We start from the raw sequence: 21,508 nt of genomic DNA on the forward strand, positions 1-21,508 counted from the left end.
TGAAGAAGAGAGTTCGTCAACCGAAGTTGTTCGTTCCGAAAGTATATCTCGGACGAAGAGGTCACTCCATGCTCGTGCTCCTTTAGCACTCTGAGCCGTGCGAGTCGATCTCCTTCTGTTAGGATTCTCTTCCCGTGGCGTATGCAGGTTTAGAAACTCCTCCCTCGCTTCTTCCACCAACTCAAGCCGTTGTCGAGTCTCCTTCAACAATCCTTCGGCACTCCTGTTCCCGTCGGCAATCTTCTGGAATCTCCTTCGGCGCTCTGTCTGCTGAGCCAAAATTAAATTTTCCTGCGCAATGCATATGTCATCTTTTTCCTTCAGCTTATTCTTATCTTTGTTCAACTGATTCGGCATTTAATTCATATTCGCCTGCCTGCATACCAGGTCCATCGGCGCCAAATGTTTACCGTATAGATTAATTAACAAACGCACACAGACAATGAATACGAACAAGAACAACAACCAGCAGAACTCTTCTTATTATTCGCATATGCCCACAGTACATTATACTCTTGATGATATGATATTTACAATGCTTACCAAAGGGGTTATAAATACCTTCCGAAGAAGTTTCCTGAAGGAGTCCGTCGGCCAGATACCTTATGCTCGCTACAAACTGTTTACCTGTCGGCCGATGCACAATTTCTACCGACGACATAAACTACCATGGCCAAGGATTTGTGTTGGTACCATGTACTCAATCACCATCGCTCCCATCGCTCAACTTGATAGCAAGATTTGTACAATGGACTACCATGAGCTGACATAGTTTGTAAAACATCTTTTATTACTTGCTTATTTGTTATTGATTATTCCTTCTCTTATCTTGCAGGGATAACTTGTAGTTCAATGGTTATCAATTCACACCCTTCATCTCGACCATGCTGGTCTTCCTTGATGAATTTTCTGGGTGATTGCATAAACATATATAATGACAACCATTACATTTTGCCCAATCTAGGCCTTTGGCATTACTAAAGATTCATAATTCTTGCAATTTATTCCTGACTTCATAATGATGTTGTCCCTTATCTCAGAGGGTATATGGCGAATACCTCTATATGAGCTTGCATTTTTGGTTATTACTTCAATGTAATATAAGTCTGAAAAGAAGTTGAACATATGCAGTGTACCATCGTTTTTATCGATGTGGAGCATTTAACAATTCTTATACAAATGAAATACACATTAGATCATTTCAATGCAATGCTCTATCAATGTTTGCATTGCCTTTTAATAAAACTACTAGCCTTATTATGTCAAATTTAAAAGCATAAATTAAGTAGAAATGTTTTCATGACTTGATTGTATTGTTGCTACTTGAAATGCTCAGTTGTTTTTTAAAAATGCTTGTGAATCAAGACCAAGCTGTTAATCGTAGAGCAAATAGTGTTGCGAGTAACTCTGGATGTCTGGTGTAGAAGGTCCGGCACCGTCGTTGTCGTGCGTTTTGTCACCACAAAATGTAGGTAATAGTACAAAACTTTTTCAACTTAGTTTCACATTTCTCTGAGATAATCCATTATTTAATTGGCCACCATTGATCAACAAATTGACCCCAATTTGCAATTCTTTTAGTAAATGTTTTCGTCTAGTCCTTTTCGTTTGTCATTTCATTAAGCCCATGCTTGATTTTTGAAGCCTTCAATGTCCTTTCTTGCATTTTTGTGTGAGTTTTTAGTTGCTTTTAGTCTTTTTGTTTCGTTCAATCTCTTGTTTTTGGTTTTCCCTTCGATTCTGTATATCCGAGGGCTTAATCAGACTTAGTAGTCAAAAGATATGACCATTTAAGTGCCCAAAATGTGGACTCTCCAAGTGCAATAGTTTATTTAAAATATCAACTTTCACGTTTTGAAAAATATAACTTAAATTGACTTTATGTTATGTTTTTAAGTTACTTTATTGCTTAAATATATCACGTAAGTGACTGTAGTGCTTTTATGTTATATTTTCATGTTGAGTTACTTTTTAATTTTTCACTTAAGTGCCTTTATTAACTATATAGTTTAATTTATTTCTGAGCATTACTTTATGTTCTAGGTTAAATATTACATTTTGAATAATATTTGCACATGATGTATAAATTATATTGTGTATATATTATTTTTGACCAAATTAAGTGATATTAACTCAAAAATCAATTAAGCATATGCTTAATTGGTCATTTAAGTTGTGCAAACTCAATAACATGTCTTTTACATGTTTACATGCAAATGCATTCCTAGAGTCCGTTTTTGGATTGAAAATGCATACTTTAAATATGTAATGGACTTCCAAGAGTCCATTTACATGTAAATGTTCTTCCAACCAATGGAATTTACATGTAATGTGTCTTGGAGAATCTGAGTTTGCACTTAAAACTCATCTAATCACCCTCCAAGACACAATTTTTGCACTCCGAAGCCAAAAATGTCCAAGTATGTGATATGTAATGCCTCTTCTAGAGTGCGATTTGCACTTCGGAGGGAAAATAACATATGCAATGGCCATCTAGAGTGCGATTGATGGATTATTGTCATTGATGTCAAAGACATTCATGCGATTGATAGAAATGTTATACTTGATATCTAAGATACAAAAGTGAAAGTTCACTATCATCAATGTCAAAAGTTCACAAGGAAGATTATAAGTGGTCAAACACACACCAAAGAATTATGGTGGAGAACTAATGGTAATCCTCAGCAATGACAACATGAAATACATATTCTTTTATCATACATACATATGGAATATGTATTTCATTGAAGTTGATAAATAGATCTGAAGAAATGGTTAGTTATAATTCATCCTAGCAGATTTGAACAACTCCAACTGTAAGGAATAATGACAACAATAATACTGATGATTGTTCTAAAATATATACACGGGCTAATACAAAACAATTACAATATTCACAAGTCAACGAGTGATTGAATGCAACGATCAAGGAAGGAAGTTATTTATACATTTAGTAGCAATGTCATACACATCTACAATATGCAATCTGTTATCTCAACAGCAAGGAGGATCTACAGCCTTGAAGACTGATGTTGAAATAATCATGAATTTGAAGCAATAATATGCAATGAAATGTATATATAGAAATTTCTATTAAGGAAACCATTGAACAAATGCTACAAGGCAACCATCGGCTTTGAATTGAATTCCAGTCGGTCATAAATGAATTTATATTAAAGTACATACAATGATGACCTAGACTCTATATATGATTATCGAAATGCAATGGACGGATGTGACAGTTAAGAATGAGTTGAAAAATCAAAGGTTATTGATTCGTAAAATTGAGTTTGGAGCCTCTTGTAGGTTGGAGCCTACAATTTTTGTAAAAGATCAAAGATATATTAAAAACAAAATATTTTGCCATGGTTTTTCCCACATTGTTTTACTACATAAATCTTGTGTTATTGTGTTCAAGTGCATAATTGTCTAATTCAGTTATTGTGGCAATTGTTTGGATAAAAGTTTAAAATTGTAAAATTTGTTATTATACTGATTTGGCCCCTCCTCTTAGTATAATCATGTGCTCTTCAATTGGTATCAGAGCCGGTACCTTCTATGAAGCCTAATCGGTTGAAAGTAGATCTATATGATCATAATGGGTGAAATTTTACAAAACAAAATGCCAATGTTTGAGAGGACGAACTTGTAATGTCCCTAGTTTTAGCAGGTTCCTGTAGTTGGCTAGGTTAGTTCACCATTGTGATCCTCGTGGGCTGGTAGTAAGATTTGAGGGTCTCAGTTATGTGGTTACAGGCTTTCCAGCAACCTATGGTGTGTTTTGGCTCCATTTGAGGCACATGCTATTTATCGTAAGTCAAACTGTTGGTTCCGATGAGCTGTCGCCTTCATCAGTGCCTCGGGTTAGTTTCTAGATGATTCTGATGTTGATGTTCGTTATTTGGGTGTTGGTGCTACAGGATTTGCTTGTACATAGCAGGTATAGTATGTAGTACTACCTTTGGGATCCGGGTGCATTTTGATGTCCATTTTGCTCTGCAATTGCTTGGGAACAAGCAATCTTAGGGAGGGAGGGCGGTAATGTCCCCATTTTTAGCAGGTTCTTGCAATTGGCTAGGTCAGTTCACCATCATGACCCTCGTGGGTTGGCAGTAGTATTTGAGGGTCTCAGTTATGTGGTTATAGGCTTTCCAGTAGCCTATGGTGTGTTTTGACTCCATTTGAGGGACTTACTATTTATAGTAAGTCAAACTATTGGTTTCGATGAACTTGGTTGAGTTAGAGGAGTTGTGTGATGCTCTCAGTTTCTATTTCGGGCTTCTAGTTTGAGCTCCAAGAATTGTGTAGGGAGTGTCTATTTATAGCAAGTTACTTCTTTAGAATCATTCATCGTCTTTCATCATTAGGATCACTTTGGTGTTGGCAAATTTCGATTTTGATGCTTCTTCAGTTGTTTTCGCAAGACGGGTGAATTATTATTATTATTCATCTAGATATGTTGAGGAAGCTATTTTTGTTGGTGTGATTGGTTGGTCACCTCAGTATCATAGCTCGTTGGAACTGGGACGAAAAGTTTTATATTGTGGGAACAAGAAACAGTAGCCTTGCGTGTTAAAAGATTTAGTTATGTTGGAAAAGGTTATTTTTGGAGCCATAAGCAAATTAATAAATTATATTAATGACACTTTATTATATTTTAAAGTGGTGTAAGTGAAGTTCTTTCGGGAAGCTGGTGCCATTTGAGATATAAAATATGAGGACATTTGATGAGAAAAGCATCCGATTGAGTACTTATTGTTCTTTTGTTGTCTTTGTGACGGTTCTGAATTTCTGAAATTTCGTGCCCTTGCTGAAGTATAAGGGTTTGGAATTTATAGCTGAGGTATCGTAGATTCAATTCTGAGATTGCTTGGCGAATTGAGCTGAGGTATACGATTGGTTATTTCTCCTACCGTGTTAACTGTTGCTAAGGAGAAGTTTAATTTTTATTGCTGCTAGAGGTTGTTCTGGAATTTGCGAAGTGATTCACTGGAATTGTTATATCAAATTGTGTGCTGGTTAATTTGGAGTTGGTTGAGCGCCAATTTGTATCTGTTGCTGGGTTTTATTTCCTCTCTGCTCTTTGGGAGCAACATTTTCCAAATCTGCAGTTACATTTGTTTGTCAAAGAATTCTTTCTTGCTGCTCATCTTTATTTCAGAGGATTTCAAGGCATGTCTTACCTGTAAGTTCATGGATTGTAACTTCTAATTTTTTTGGGTATTGTCGATTTAGATAATAGGGGATATTTTATCAAATGAGTTGTTGGTATTTTGTGAAAATACTTAGTATCTAAGTTGATATTGAAATTTGGAAAATTTCAGCTGTATATTCTTGATGTAATATCTAAATATTTGAGTTGAAATTATTATTGCAAAATCGTCTAGTTTGCTGCCATATTGTTGTATCAAAATTGCAAAACCTCGAGAACAAGAAAAAGAAATCAATTCTTTAGCACAGATTGTTTGAGAGCCAGTCGGGTTATTATAGTGGTATCAGAGCTTGATTGCAAAGTGTTTGACGAAATGTCAAACAATTGAATTATAAAAGAATTTGGTGTTTGTCAAAGTTATAACCTGTTGGGGGTTATTATAGAACTATGCCTTTTGGAGTATAAAAATGGAAACTTATTTGACAGCTATTGGTTTCTATATCTGGCAATTAGTTGTACATGTTTATACACATGAAAACCCACCAACATTTACAACCGAAAAGAGAAAATATGAAAAAAACAATGGCAAAGCAAAACATGCAATTTTGTGCGATCTTGTTGAATCAATATTTTCAAAAGTTATGCACTATAGATTGGCCAAGGACATTTGGGACAAGCTGAAAAATGTTTTTGAAGGAACAAAGAATGTAAAGAAATTCAAACTTCAAACTCATTGGAAAGTATTTGAAAGTCTCAACATGAAGGAAGATGAGAATATATCCACTTTTCCTAATCGTGTAGATGATGTTGTCAATTTTATGCAAGCTCTTGGTGAGGAAGTAAAATGTAGTCTTTTAGTTGAAAAGATTTTAAGATCGCTACCTATGACGTTTAATTCTAAAATATCTGCAATTGAAGAAATAAAAGATTTAGATAAATTGACAAAAGATGAATTGCGTGGAATTCTTACTGCTTATGAAATGAGAATTGGAAGCAATGAATCAAAGAAAGAAATAACATTTAAAGCATCTAAGAAAAATAATAGCAAAAAACAAATGTCAAGTGAGAGCTTGGATATTGAATGAGACAAAGAAGAAGCTTACTTCTTGAGAAAGCAAAAGGGAAAGAATGGAAAAACAAAGGAAAGTTCTAATGCTTTAAATGCAGAAAGCTAGGCCACTATGCATCTAAATGTCCTTTTAACAATAGTGACTCCAGCGAAGATGAAAATGAAGTTTTCAAAAAGAAGAACTAGAAAAGGAACAAATTTAATAAAAGGAAACAATTTCAAAAGAAGAGTAAAAAGAGTTTTTACTCCAAAGAGGAAAGTAGCTCGTTGGATGGAGATAGTGAGGATTAGCCAAGTGATGAGGAGGATGGAATTCTCTTTATGGCTGAAGCTGATTTGAGTGATAATCATGAGGATGAAGAAGACGAATCATGTGATGAGGATGATGAGGTTGATCTTGAATAACTCCATTATGCATATAAGGAAAATAAAAAACTAAAGAAGAAAATAGCCAAATGTAAAGCTAAATTAGAAGAAAAACTAGAAGCTCTCAATGAAGAAATGAAACATGTTGAAGATAAGCTGAAATCCAAAACAGAAGAATGTGTCAAATTGGAATTAGAAATTGAAAAATTGAAAAAGGAATTGGAGGAAAGCACCATCGAACCGAAGGACAGTATTAAGTTTGGGAAAAGTTCAGAAATCTTAACTGATATCATAGACCGTCAAAACACTCTTCCAGTAAAATAGAAGTACATTTCAAAAGAAATTCAAGTAGTAACAATTCTTTCAAAGGATTCATCAAAGAAGGTGATAAAGTTGCTGAAAAACAATACATCAAAAGAAGAAGACAAGCTCAAGGATGTGCGCAAACCTCATTATACGTTTCATTGTTATTGTTATTCATGTACTCTTTTTGGGCACTAAGCAATAGAATGTAGAACAACACAATATCATATGAATGATTGGAAAATGCCATATCATAGGCAATGTTTTTTCTACACCTTCAATGGATATTGTTACTCTTGCAACAAGTTTGGTCATAAAGCACCAACTTGCAGAAGAAAAGAAAAGAACACTTCAAATTTCAGGAATAACAATTCTTTTGCTCTATTGGTTGATCTTGATATCCTATGTTCAAATTGTAATAACTTTGGACATGATGTCCATCAATGTAGAACAACTTTTCCTACAAACCCAGCAAAGAAAGAAAATCACGCTAACAAGAAGGTTTGAAAAGAAATTAAAGTCTCAATTTGTTCAAAAAGCCTTATATTTGCAGAATAAGAAAGATAGATGGTATGTTGATAGTGGGTGTTCAAGACACATGACAGGGGACAAGAGCAAATTCATTTTATTTGAACCAATTAGTGATGGATCCGTAAAATTTGGTGATAGCACAAAACGAAAAATAAATGGAAGAGGAACTCAGTCTAGATCATGGAAAATCCAAAACAAAGGATGTCCTATATGTAAAAGGATTAAAAGAAAACTTACTAAGTGTAAGTCAGCTTTGTGATCAATGTCATAATGTAATATTTCATCCTAAAGGGTGTGAAATTGAGGATGGGAAATTGATAGCTAATGCAAATAGAACAACAAATAACTTATACATTCTACAAGAGATGAAAAATGAGACTTGTTTCTTGGCTCAACAAGATGAAAATTGGCTGCGGCACAAAAGATTGGGGCATTTAAACTTTGACAACCTGGTCAAAATCAGTCGTAAAGGAATTGTAAGAGACATACCAAAATTATCAGAACCTTCAAACACCATTTGCAAACATTGTCAACTAGGAAAGCAAACAAGAAGCACATTCAAAGCTAAGAAGTACTCTACATCAAAGCCACTTGAACTTATGCATTCAGATTTATGTGGACCAACTATGACAAAAGATCTTCAAGGAGAAAGATATTTTATGTTATTCATTGATGACTACTCTAGAATGACTTGGGTAGCCTTCCTAAAAGAAAAATCAGAAGTAATTGACAAGTTCAAAGCCTTCAAAGAACTAGTTGCAAATGAAATGGATACAAAAATAAAATGTTTTAGAATGGAGAGAGGAGGAGAATTTACATCACATGAATTTGATATGTATTATGAAAAGAATGGAATAAAAAGACAACTTTCATCACCTAGAACTCCCCAACAAAATGGAGTGCTTGAGAGAAAGAACACGATAGTTCAAGAAATGTCAGGGCAATGCTTAATGAATCTAATATGGCTGATACCTTTTGGAAATAAGCAATACACACAACAATCTACATTTCGAATCGTGCAAAGAAAAGAGTAAATTATGACAAAACACCTTACGAATTATGGAAAGGAAGACCAATATCAGTCGAATATTTCAAAATCTTTGGAAGTACATGCTATATAAGAAGGGATGAAGATGACTTGGGTAAATTTGAAGCTAGAGCAGATCAAGGAATCTTTCTTGGATGTTCATCTAAAAGTAAAGCATATAAATGTTACAATAAAAGACTTCACAAGATTTTTGAAAGTGCAAATGTGAAAATTGATGAAGGATTTGAAAAGATAAAAGAAAATGCAGAATATTGAAGTACATGTCAAGAAGAAGAAGATCCAAAAGATGAAGAAATTGAACAAACACCTTTGACTACACCAGCAAAAAATCCTTTAAAGACACCAACAAAAATTACTTTAAAAACACCATCAAAATTTGTCCAAAGAAATCATCCAAAAGGCTTGATAATATGAGATCTAGAAAAGGGAGGTTTAAGAAGAACAACACAATAATGAGCATGCATACCTTTGTCTTTTATAAAAAATAGAAACAAAGAACTTCAAAGAAGCCAATGAAGACCAACAGTGGGTAAACGCTATGGAGGAAGAATTGAACCAAATTGAGAAGAACACTTGGGGAATTGTTCCAAGGCGAAAAGATAAAAATATCATAGGAACCAAATGGGTGTTTCGAAATAAAATGAATGAAAATGGAGAAGTCAGTAGGAACAAAGCAAGACTTGTCTATAAAGGTTATGCTTAAGTTGAAGGAGTGGATTTTGAAGAGACTTTTGCTCCAATTGCAAGATTGGAGGAAATCCGGATGTTCCTAGCATTTGCAAGCCATAAAGCATTCAAAGTTTACCAAATGGATGTTAAATCGGCTTTCCTAAATGGAGACTTAGAAGAGGAAGTATATGTTGAATTTCTTGAAGGATTTACAGTTTCTGAGAAAGAGAATCAAGTATGTAGATTGAGAAATGAACTTTACGGACTAAAAAAAGCTCTTAGAGCTTGGTATTCTAGATTAGATAATTATCTTCAGAATCAAGGTTTCAAAAGAGGAACGATAGATAGTAATCTATACATTAAAATTGAAAATAACAAACTCTTGATAGTAGTTGTATATGTGGATGACATAATATTTGGAGGAGGAAGTGATAAAATGTGTAAAGAGATTTCCATGAACATGCAACAAGAATTTGAAATGTCCATGCTTGGAGAATTATCTTTCTTTCTTGGATTGCAAATAGAACAAGCAAGTAAAGGAATATTCGTTTGTCAAGGTAAATATATCAAAGAAATGTTGAAGAATTTCGGAATGGAAGATTGCACTCTTGTTAGCACTCCTATGATTATTGGATGCAAGTTAGTAAAGAAGATGAATCACCAAGTGTAAATCAATCCCACTATAGATCCATAATCAGAAGTTTACTATATCTAACAGCTACAAGGCCTGATATCTTGACAGCTGTTACAGTTCTAGCCTGATTCCAAGCAATGCCAAAAGGAACTCATGTTCTAGCAATTAAAAGAATTTTTAAGTACCTAAAAGGTAGTATGGATCTTGGTTTACGGTATCTAAGAGGAATTTTTTTCCACTCACAGCCTATATAGATGCAGATTTTGGAGGCAATATTGATGGCAGGAGAAGCTTAAGCAGAGGTGCATTCTTTCTTGGTAACGATCTAGTATCATGGTTAAGCAAGAAGCAAGGATCAGTAACTTTATCTACTGCAGAAGCTGAATACGTCGCAGCAGTAGCAAGTTGTACACAAGTGCTTTGGATAAAGCAATCTTTTAAAGATGTAAAGGTTGATTTCGAGCATCCTATTCCCATCTTTTATGACAACACAAGTGCAATCAGCATATCAAAGAATCCGGTCATGCACTCCAAAATGAAGCATATTTCAATCAAATGCTGTTTTCTAAGGAACAAGCATTTGAGAAACAAGTCAAGTTGGAATACATCAACACAAAGGAGCAAATTGCGGATATATTTCCGAAGCCCCTTCCAAAGGAGATGTTTGAGTAGCTAAGGGAGAAATTGGGAGTAATATCGCTCCCATCCATTCACTTAAAGTTTCATAAGAAGCATGTACTCATGTGGAGCTACTTTCTAGCCCTGGAGAGCCTTTCCCATCGATGACGAAGGGGGAGAGATTGAAGAAAAGGAGAGCAACAAACTAAGGGGGAGCCTTGCATAATCAAGATCATATTTTTTAAAGGTTGCCATCAATGACGAAGGGGAAATTGATGGATTATTGTCATTGATGTAATAGGCATTCGTGCGATTGATAGAAATGTTATCATCGATATCAAAGATACAAAATAGGAAGTTCACTATCATCTATATCAAGAGTTCATAAGGAAGATTGTAAGTGGTCTAACTAACACCAAAGAATTATGATGGAGAACTAATGGTAATCCTCAGCAATGACAGTATGAAACACATATTCTTTTAAAATACATACATATGGAACATGTACTTCATTGAAGTTGATAAATAGATCTGAAGAAATGGTTAGCTATACTTCATCCTAGTAGATTTGAACAACTGCAACTGCAAGGAATGATGACAGCAATAATACAGATGATTGTTTCAAAATATATACACGGGCTAATATAAAACAATTACAATATTCACAAGTCAACGAGTGATTGGATGCAATGATCAAGGAGGGAAGTTATTTATACATTCAGCAACAATATGACACGCATCTAAAATTTGCAGTCTGTTATCTCACCGGAAAGGAGGATCTACAGCCACGAAGACTGGTTTTGAAATAATCATGAAAATGAAGCAATAATATGCAATGAAATGTATATACAGAAATTTCTATTCAGGAAACCATTGAACTAATGCTACAAGGCAACCATCGGTTTTGAAGTGAATTCCAGTCTGCCATCATTGAATCTATATTAAAGTACATACAGTGATGACCTAGACTCTATATATGATTATTGAAATGCAATGGACAGATGTGACAGTTAACAATGAGTTGAAAAATCAAAGGTTATAAATTTGTTTGAAAGTAGAGATAAGATGAAGGTACTGATGAATGCTAGAAGCCACGTAAAACACGGAATGTCATAAAGCAATATAGAGTAGTGTTGAAAATGACAAAACACTTCATATACCTATTTCAAGTAGCGACCAGATATACAGCCTGCAAACTTTATTTTTGCTGGACAAAAAAGGGAGAGAGATCATAATTAATGAAGAGATCATTCTCAAGCATATACTGCAGTCATCATGCAACAGACAAACCAAATTTAATCATTACGAATGTGTGAACAGACAGCTAGATAAGTATGAAGTTTGAATGAGTATCTTTGCATGGTTACAGTGCGATTAAACTTGGAAGGCTTCAGCAGTCATTAAGACAAGACAAATGATGAGATGAAAATATATACAGCGAACATATAAAGGAAGCAATGATAATAAAAGATGTCATGGTTAAATAGAATGTTAATATATATTCATGCAGTGTTTGATGTTTACAAATAAGATTGTATGCGAGATAGTTAAAGGGGGAATGATGTATGCGTTTGCTCCATGTCACAGAATATAATATCCTGATAGTGCATATTTTCAGTGGCAACTTTTGGAGCCAAGGGCAATGACATCATGTATTTGTTGAAAGAAAGTTTGACAAGAATTCATGAACAAATATCAGTGATCATATGCAGCGCGATATAATAAATAGAAAGGTTAAGTTTGAAATGATTTTGAAAACAATTTACCAACAGGTGCGATTAAATCCAGATTATAATAAAAGAAAATAAATTATATTTTGATGAAGAGATATCTTTTTAAAAGACATGACCTTTTAATAAAGAAAGGAAGTATAAAAAGGAAAGAAATCATTCTTCAAAAATAAGTCAGCAGTTTGAGCAGCTTGGATGAGAGAAGAGCAGAAAAATAAATAAAAAATATTCAGATATTATAAATCTGATATATATATATAGTCAGAATTTTTAAATGAGTGCGAGGACTGCCAAATTATATGTGTGTGTGTGTGTGTGTGTTGAAAAATATTGGCTGATTTCAAGGCAAAAGAAATCACATAGTTTCCATCATCAGTTGTAAAAGCAACAAAGACAAAGGTGGAGTTTCAGATATAACATCAAAAGTGGGAGTAAGTGCTTCTAGCGGGTTAAAGCTTGTGAATTGTGGGAGTTGTAGCTTCTAGCGAGTATGTGCTCGTAAAATCGAGGTTGGAGGCTCTTGTAGGTTGGAGCCTACAATTTTTGTAAAATATCAAAGATATATATAAAATCAAGTATTTTGACGTCGTTTTTCCGCATTGGGTTTCCACGTAAATCTTGTGTTAGTGTTAAAATGCATAATTTTCTAATTCGGTTATTGTGGCAATTGTTTGGATAAAAGTTTTTAAATTGTAAAATTTGCTATTATATTGATTCACCCCCCCTCCCTTCTTTACTATAATCATTACATGCATTTTAAACTTAATGCATTAATGCAATGTCTCCTCTAGAGTGTAATTTGCATTTCCAGCTATCATGTGAATACATTTTAAACATGTAGATGCATCCATAGACCTCGATTTTGCATTCCAACACATGCAAATGCATTTTGAGGAAACCTTTTTTAAATTCCAAAGTCAAAAACATTTCAAATACATGCATTTCTAGGGCACGTTTTTACCAAAAACGCAGAGAAATTTGGACTTTTATCCATGTTTTTGCATTCCTAAGTCTAAAACGACTTGTTATATGCATTTAAAAGCCACATTTTTGTTAAAAACGCCCAGAAATCTGCATTTTGGAGCCACAAAATCCATGTTTCCAGTCACGTTTTTACATTTGGATGCCATATAAATGCATCTCCAGCTCAAACATACCAACGAAAAGGCCATGTTTTTCATTTGGTTGCTTGTTTTGACTTTGGAGAATCACGTTTTTGCCCCATTCTTGCATAAACGACCCATGCATGAACATCAAGAGGCATATGCTTTTATTAAAAATGCTTGAAGATCATTATACATCCAAAAATGTTTTGCATTTTGAAGGTTTTTGTGACTTACATTTTGCCATTACATGCAGAAACGACCAAGTGTTTGAGCATGTCGATTTGCATTTGCAACATTGAAAGGGTCAAAGGATATTAATGCAAATACACTTGAAGGGTCCGATTTTGGAGAACAGTGTCTCATTTTAGCTTCTCTTTCTTCCATATTTGGCTCTTTGAGTTCCAAGTAAGTAGAAGATTGCAACTTTGCTTGTCCATTCTTGCTTACTTTGCTATTATATTGAATGGTTTTGTTCATCTTTGTTCATTTGTTCAAAGGCATGCCATATTTTTTGCATTTTTTCTTTAAATAAGTTGAAATCTTCCTATTACAAATGTTTGAAAATCCTCCAAAATCTAAAAACAAAATTGCATGTAGAAGAATATTTTGAGGTTTTTTAAAGTTTGAGTCAAAGCAAGAGGTATGTTTTTGTTTTGCTTGTTTGTTTACTTGCTTGTTTTGGTTTCCTTTTTTTGAGGAATGTTCAAGAATCCTACTCAAGAAAGCAAGTGCATCCACATCCTTTCACCTTTCATCTTTCCATGTCAATGCATTTTCCATCCGTTTTCCAACACATGCAATTACATCTTGCGAACCTAATTACATGTGTACCTCAAGTAATTACTACATGTAATGACCTCTAGAGAACCCAAGTTTAATAAAAGGTCACTTTTAAACACCAAAGTCACCATTTGCACACATCCATATGCATCCCAACTTGCATGCCTTGCCATACCCACAAAAAACCATCTTTGGCCACATGCAATCCACCCTCGAGAGTCCAAGTTTGGCCCTTTTTGCTCAAATACATATCTTTTTCGGTTCATTTCCAGCTATCATGTGTTCCATAAGTATCTAATCCATACTTTGAACACTCATCCCTCATGGATTCGTCATTGTAACTCAAATCCCTAAGTTTTCATGGCTCCAATCTCGTTAGAAGATGTTTTCATCTTCATGATGTGGCACACTTTTCAAGATATGTCAGAACTTCTTCAAAGAATAGAGGCATCCCGTTGAGAAGATATGCTTTAAATCAAAATAAGCAATAATTCATTTGGTCTCCATTTTCCCAATATGGTTGCTCGAGAACCTGAGTTCGTGTGGGAATGCACTAAGTACTTTGCTTCAAAAAATAGAAGAGTTAAAGGTGCTGATGGAAAGTTGTTCCGAATTTACATCTCGACACCATCAACAAGGTTTTCAAAGTGGTAGAGACTCTAGAATGTGCCAATCTATAAAGGAGAATCCACGACAACCCGTATGAGAAAAAGCTTGATCACATCAAGTTTTCAAATGACAACTAGAAATCATCAAAGAGAATGTAGTGATGTAGAATACAAGAATTCCTGATCCTACGATCATTACGAAGGACAAGGCTTTTGCTGATTTGTCATTGTAACTAAAATCCAAAATTTTTTATGGATCCGATCTCATTAGAAGATTTTTTCATCTTTATGTTGTGGTGCACTTTTCAAGACATGTCAGAACTTCTTCAAAGAATAGAGGCATCCCGTTGAGAAGATATGCTTTGAATCAAAAGAAGTAGTAATTCATTTGGTCTCCATTTTCCCAATGGTTGCTTGAGAACCCGAGTTCGTGTGGGAATGCGCTAGGCACTTTGCTTCAAAAAAAAGAAGAGTTAAAGGTGGGGATGGAAAGTTGTTCCGCGTTTACATCTCGTCTATTAGAATAATCTTTATGTTTCCTTTTAATGCTCACTCTTGTATCTTTGTAAATATTAGAATGTTTCTAATATTTAGGTGTAGTCTAGAATATAATGTTTCTATTCTATTCGACTCTCCTTTTTGTATATATAGATCATTATGATCTCTGTTTAATCAATCAAGTATTCGGCCATTTACGTTTGTAATTGTTGTGAGGTTTTCACACATCGCCCCAAAATCTTGGGGACCCCCTTTTTAATCGCCTTTAGGGCCAGTGGAGAAGGTTAGATGTATTTTTCACCCGGTTTCAACTTGATTTTCCAGAGCTATCAGTTCTATCCTTAGGCCGAATAAGTTCAAAATTGATTTCAACTTGGCAGGATAAGATTGTGAATTTTGTACTTAGACGATTTCTTTAGAAAATTTGGATTTAATTGTAAATTTGAATGATTTTCAAATAAGGAAATTTTTCGTTAGACTTAGGTTCTTGGAAAATCTTATTTTTTTTGGTGAAATAGAATTTAATTTTGTAAGATGAAGTTAAATTGCAAAATCGATTTTTACTCTAGAGGCAATTTTATTTTTTGTCATAAAATTTTAATTATTTAACAAAATCGATTTAGAGGAAAATTACAAAAATTGGCTTTAATAGATTAAATTTGCCTTGAAAGCTTTTGGTATTTAATGAAATTGGTAAATTAATATTAAGAAATGGCTTTTGGTTAGCCAAAATTCAACTTCAAGGATGTATTAATTAGCAAACCCTCATTAAATAGAAATTTTTAGCATCCCCAAGGCACCATTCAATTTCGTTTTGCAATTTGTGGTTAATTAGTAAATTAAAAGTGCAGTTTTCATTTTAGAAAATTAAAATTTTGGCAAAGTATTTAAAGTGGGCCACTAACTTAGCTTTAATTTTGTTTTTTTTTTTCTCTATAGGACCAAGTCGGCCAGCCTGGGAGGAAGGTGAAAGCTGCTATAAAGGGAGTCCCCTCCCATTTCATTTTCATCAATTCATTTGCTCCTCATGCTTGGGCGAATTTGAAACAAGGGCAGATTTCCAGACTTGGGCGAAATTGGTGGAAGGCAGTTTTTTGGCGATTTTGGGCAATTTCTCCATTGCCATTGTTGGGCGATTTGTCTAAGGGCCAGATTTTTTGCGTTTTTGGGGATTTTTGCTCCACTTTGTGGGCTGCAATTTGTGCCCTAGGTGGCAGATTTTACAGATTTTGCTCCTTCTTTGCTTGGGCGAATTTTGTGGAAGGGCAGATTTTTTTTCATGCTTAGCCGAATTTTGTGGGGGCCGAAATTTGTGGAAGACAAAATTCTGATTTTCTAGAGGGGCTGCAATTTTTATATCAGATTTGGGCAATTTTGTTGGGAGAAGAGATACATATGAAAGTTTGATTTTTGCATAGAAGGCAAGTGTTGGATAAGCTTAGAGGCTTTGTTTTCTAATTTGCAAAGGGATTTGTAATTCTTTGATGTCATATCCCGGGTTCCGAAAAGTTGCTGTAAGATTATTAGTTAAGGTGAAAGTCATCATCTAGAGTTGCAAGGAGTGCTTAAGCTGACATCCATTCTTTCGCTCTTTTCTAAGAATTGCACTACTTGGTTCTTCTTGCCTTTTGGTCCACCACTCTACCATCCCGTAATAGGGCGACGAGCATGGAGGATGATAGTGCAAGTAAGAATCCCAAGCGGGCAAACGCTAAGAAAGACAAAGAGGATATGACGCCCAAAACTTCCTTCTTCTCGAAAATGAAGAAAATAACCGATACTAATAGTGCTACAGTGGACATGATACGGATGAGGGATAGACTAAAGGAAGGACAATCCCCCTTGGCAAAGAGGATATACAAGAGCGGAATTGTACATGCAGCAGCTTTTCCTCCTACTTTGCCTTGTCCGGAATTGATTATGGAGTGTGCATCCAGATTTGATCTAGACAGTAAATCCATCATTTTTGGCGAAGGGAAGAGAGTGTTGGCCAACATTGGCGAACAAGCAATTGAAGAGACATTTAATATTCCCCGGAGCAAGGGCATGACAGTTGTAATGGTGGATCAGGCGGCCAAATCATTTCAAGGTAACCAAGAGGCCTACTTCTCACATCTAAAGCGGAATTGGATACACGACGGGAGGAAAGGAGTTAACAAATCAACAAGGCTTACAGTGGCAGATTTCAAGCCGGAATATGGCGATCCCATTGTTCTTCTCAGCCGGATCATGGGCCTAGCTCAAGCTATGCAATTCGAAAACTGGATGTACTTCTTCATTGATGAAATTGAAAAGGGAAAAGGAAAATTTGATTGGGCTAGGATCATAAGTGAAAATTTAGAGTTGCAACTTAGAACAGTTCAAAACCAAAGGCAATTCTACATGGGATCCTATCTGTTTTACTTAATTGCTAGATTGTATGAGAGTCCGGGACTTAGGGCCTTAGGAGAGATTGGTAATGGGCCGGGGCAATATTTGGTGCATGAATGCTATCCGCAGCTTCATTTGCACAATAACAAGGATTACAAGATGTTTTGCGATGCATTCGCCATGAAGACAGTAAGGGTATTACAAGGGGCGCATGCTAAGAGACTTTCATCAGAAGCAGAAGCAAGGATTAAGAAGTTTGGGAGTTGGTTCATCCAATTCCCGCAATTCACATACATTAGAGTGGCAGGAAGTACAGTTTATCCCAAGAGGCTTCCAAGATACCCGCCCGACAAGGTAGTTTTGATGGAATTGGCTAGGCAGCTTGAGCACTATGATAGAGTAATGAGGAATGAGGGGAAAACAGGCGTTTCCTTCTCAATTATAATTGGCAATGATAGTTGCCCAAATCGGGCCACCTTTGAGGCTGCGGAAAAGGAATTGGAGTGGTATCATCTAGGATGGTACAGAGCAAGGCAAGGATTCGACCCTGTTGGTCTTATCAAGGCATCTCATGGAAGCGAATTTAAGCATGTTCCCACTATAGAGGACTTTTGGGCCAATGCAAAGGATGATTTTCACGTGAGAAAGCTAGCTTTCTCGAGATTGTCGGTGAACATGATGAGAGATATCAGATGGAGAGGCCTTGATATTCTCGATCAATTGGAGGATGATCGTAGTGTGTTGAGAGAAGACTATGAGACAGTAGTTGGAACAGAGTTGAATCCAGTGGATTGGGAAGATCATCAGGATCCTTCCTTGGAGGCAGTCACAAGGACAGTAGATTTGCATACCGAGTCGTGGTATAATGCCAAGTTGAGAAAGCTACAAAGACAAAAGGTTCTCCTTACTTATAAGATGATGAAACCGAAGGAAGGTCTGGTAGAATCAATCGGACAGAAGGGTGAAGGAAGTGGCCGGCAATCGGAGACAGTTAGAAATAGCAAGAAGAGGGCTTTGGAGGTAGAGAAAAGCCAAGAACGTTCGGAACCTCTAGCCAAGAGACAACGGGCAGCGCCGTCAAGGGAGAGTATAACTAGGGCTAGAAGCCAAGAGGTCAATTCGAGTGAAAAAGGGGCCGCAGTGGAGGTGAGCTCTGATTCGGAATCAAGTGGCTACAGTGAAAGTACGGAGTACTCCCCTCTCTCGGAGAACCAGCAAGGAAATATGGCAAAAACTAGTAGAGAAGAAGATGGGCCGATTGATATTGAAGAGATAAGTCAGGCGTCTAAGGCCGTTGGTGATGCTTTGTTGGTCGAACCGAATCCGGATTTGGGGAGATGCACTGCACCACTATGGTTAAGGCAAATGCTTATGCCGAGAGGCGAGGTGGTAATGGCTCACGCAGTTGATGTCCGAGCAAAGCACACACGTTGTCCTCCTATGGAAGAAGTTAACGAAAGGCTAGCTAAATTCATTGCCTTAGCTAAAAGAACAAAAGAAAAAGGAAGAATTATATTAGAAGATCATCTTATGTAAGCCCAAGTGGCAACTTTCTCTTTCTTCTAGAATAGGACAAGTGTTTGTTTCTGATTGGCCACCATTTTGGTGCCTTCTCATTGGTTGCCACTTTTGCACTTTTTTCATTGGTCCATTGATGAGGTGGCATCTTCTCATTGGCCGATGGGGTGGCAACCCTAATTAGGGTTTTTGGATCCAATCTGGATCGTCGATCTTGTTTTGATCTCTACTGTCCATTGTATTTTGGACCTCTATATAAGGCCATTGGCTCTCATTTGTAAAGGGGAGGGGGTTGGAGAAATTGTTGCGAAAATAATACCAAAGTGCTCTCTTTTTCATTGCATGTTGACTAAGAACATTGGGTGTTATTGCATGTTTTCTACTTCCACATAGTTAAATTTTCTTTTCAAGTTGAAGCAATTTCATTTCAAGTTGTTAGAGTAAGAGTAAAATAAAATGGATAGTTGCATGGTAGCTTTGGTAGATGTTTGATAGGGGTCAACACTAGGCCACTAGCATCCTAGCGGCTGGTTGGGAGGCTTTGTGTGGTGATCTAGTTTACTTTCCTTTGAAGCGTTGCATCTATGGAGGTAGGGCCGCTGGTTAGCCTTCATTAGATTCGATCCCCGTCCATCTGCTAACCTTCCATTCTTAGGAGTAGGAGTAGTTGAGCAACCAAATTTCATGCTTAGAAGAGGTTAGTTAGAGAAGTAAACCAAAACATTGGCATTCTCACCTTCCATCGCCATTCACCCTACATTGTCATCATCGCGCCATCAACATCATCTAGCATTCACACCGAACCACCATCTCCATTTTCTCACCAAGATCCAAATTTTTCTCAAACAAGAAAACGTAAGGCCGCCTACGTGATTACCAGCAAATCACATTGATAAAACTGAGCGAGTATCCAATGGTGTAAGGAACATTGGAGTTATACTCATGTCCCATGAGAGATAACTTTTCAAGAGAGGAATTGTGTATTTGATATTCTGTATCAAGCATGCAATTACTAATATGTTATGTAGTGACACGAAACTCGCATCAACAGTAATGTGGTATCAGAGCTTCGATATAGCTAGTTCAAGCTAGGGTTTGGATGACACGAATCTGCAACTCTGGACTAAAAATCATTTTTCAGGCAGAATCGCGGCACTAGAAAAATCGAAAATCGCTGACTTTTTTGTGAAAAATTGCGGGGGTTTTTCTTTGATTTGCGGCTTGCAAATTCGATGGGTATTTATCTCTTCTCTGTGACTGGTATTTACATATGTTTGTTTGGTGACCACAGTGGTATTTACCTCTACTCTGCAATGTTTTTTTTTGTTTTGGCATCCGTTTTTGGGAGATTCGTGGCAGAGTTACATACGACTCAGCGTTTTGCTATAACCACGATTTCTTGGTCCGGCCGCGTTTTTTAGACACAAGCACGACCTCATCTACTACGTCTAGGAATTTGCAGCAACGTCAAGGCATCAAATACCTTCAATCCACCTTTTTTTCTACAACTTCGACCTTTAAAGTTGTTGATTGGTATTTTGCTCAAACTTTAGTTTTTGACCTCGAAATTTTTTTTTGATCACATATTCTTGGTGGGTTTTTTGAGATCTCAAATGGGTCTTCATTAGCTTTTTGTGGGTGCCTTGTTTTCTGTGCTTCAATTTTTGAGCCAATGGATCCGAATTTCGACAGCATATTATTCTTGGGTTTACCGAGCTCCCTTTTGGGTACTCCAATTTTTTTGGGTATTTCATTTTCTCACCTCGAAGTTTGTGCTAATTGATATATTCACATATTATGAGCATTAGGAGTCAAACTCAATTAAAAAGCAAGCCAATGTTGCCCAACACTCAAAGCAGAAAGAATCTATCTACCATGCCTTTATGGCCATCATACCTATAGATCATGTGAAATCTTCTGCTTGGTACATAGATTCCGGTCCGTCACGACATTTCACTCATAGTTTAAAAAATTGGCGATATATCGCTTGACTTGCGATATATCGCATGAAAAAAAAGCCCAGGATATAAATGCTGTAAATTTCGGCAACGGTTTTAATAAAATATCGCTGCGACAGTTTCCCCAAGTCTTGCCGATAAAGTGAAAAAATTGTCCAAAAAAAAACGTTGACCAAGTCTGAGCTTTTGCATTCTAGGGTTTCACTGAATATGATAGTGGCGATTTGTCCTCATATCATCGTGATTCGCGACTATTTCTTCATGCAGATTGGTTTGTCTTCATAGAATCGCGATTTGCGACTATTTCTTCATGCAGACTTCGGCGAATATTTCTTCATATTTATGCAAAGACTTTGTTAGGCGACGTATCATTTGTCTTCTCCCAATCCCCCGACCCAACCAATTTGCACTAGTTTTTTGATTTGTTTAGTCCAAATATGTTTTAATGTAAATGTTTCATATCCCTTATATTTTGCACTTTGTAATATATTAATATATAGTAATATAAATGTAAATGTATTTTGTATTGATGCAAATGTATTTCCATCAT

At 36.0% G+C, this 21,508-nt stretch overlaps 1 protein-coding gene across 2 annotated transcripts in view; it reads left to right on the top strand.

The window, feature by feature from the left end:
- NOF1 (U3 small nucleolar RNA-associated protein) overlaps nucleotides 1–21,508 on the top strand; it is a 341,291-nt gene that overhangs the window by 101,494 nt on the left and 218,289 nt on the right. The gene's annotated exons all lie outside the window — the stretch shown is intronic.

The sequence above is a fragment of the Cupressus sempervirens genome, chromosome 5 (genome assembly GCF_028749045.1).
Source record: "Cupressus sempervirens isolate cs-2001-9-10 chromosome 5, ASM2874904v1, whole genome shotgun sequence".
Taxonomy (NCBI): domain Eukaryota; kingdom Viridiplantae; phylum Streptophyta; class Pinopsida; order Cupressales; family Cupressaceae; genus Cupressus; species Cupressus sempervirens.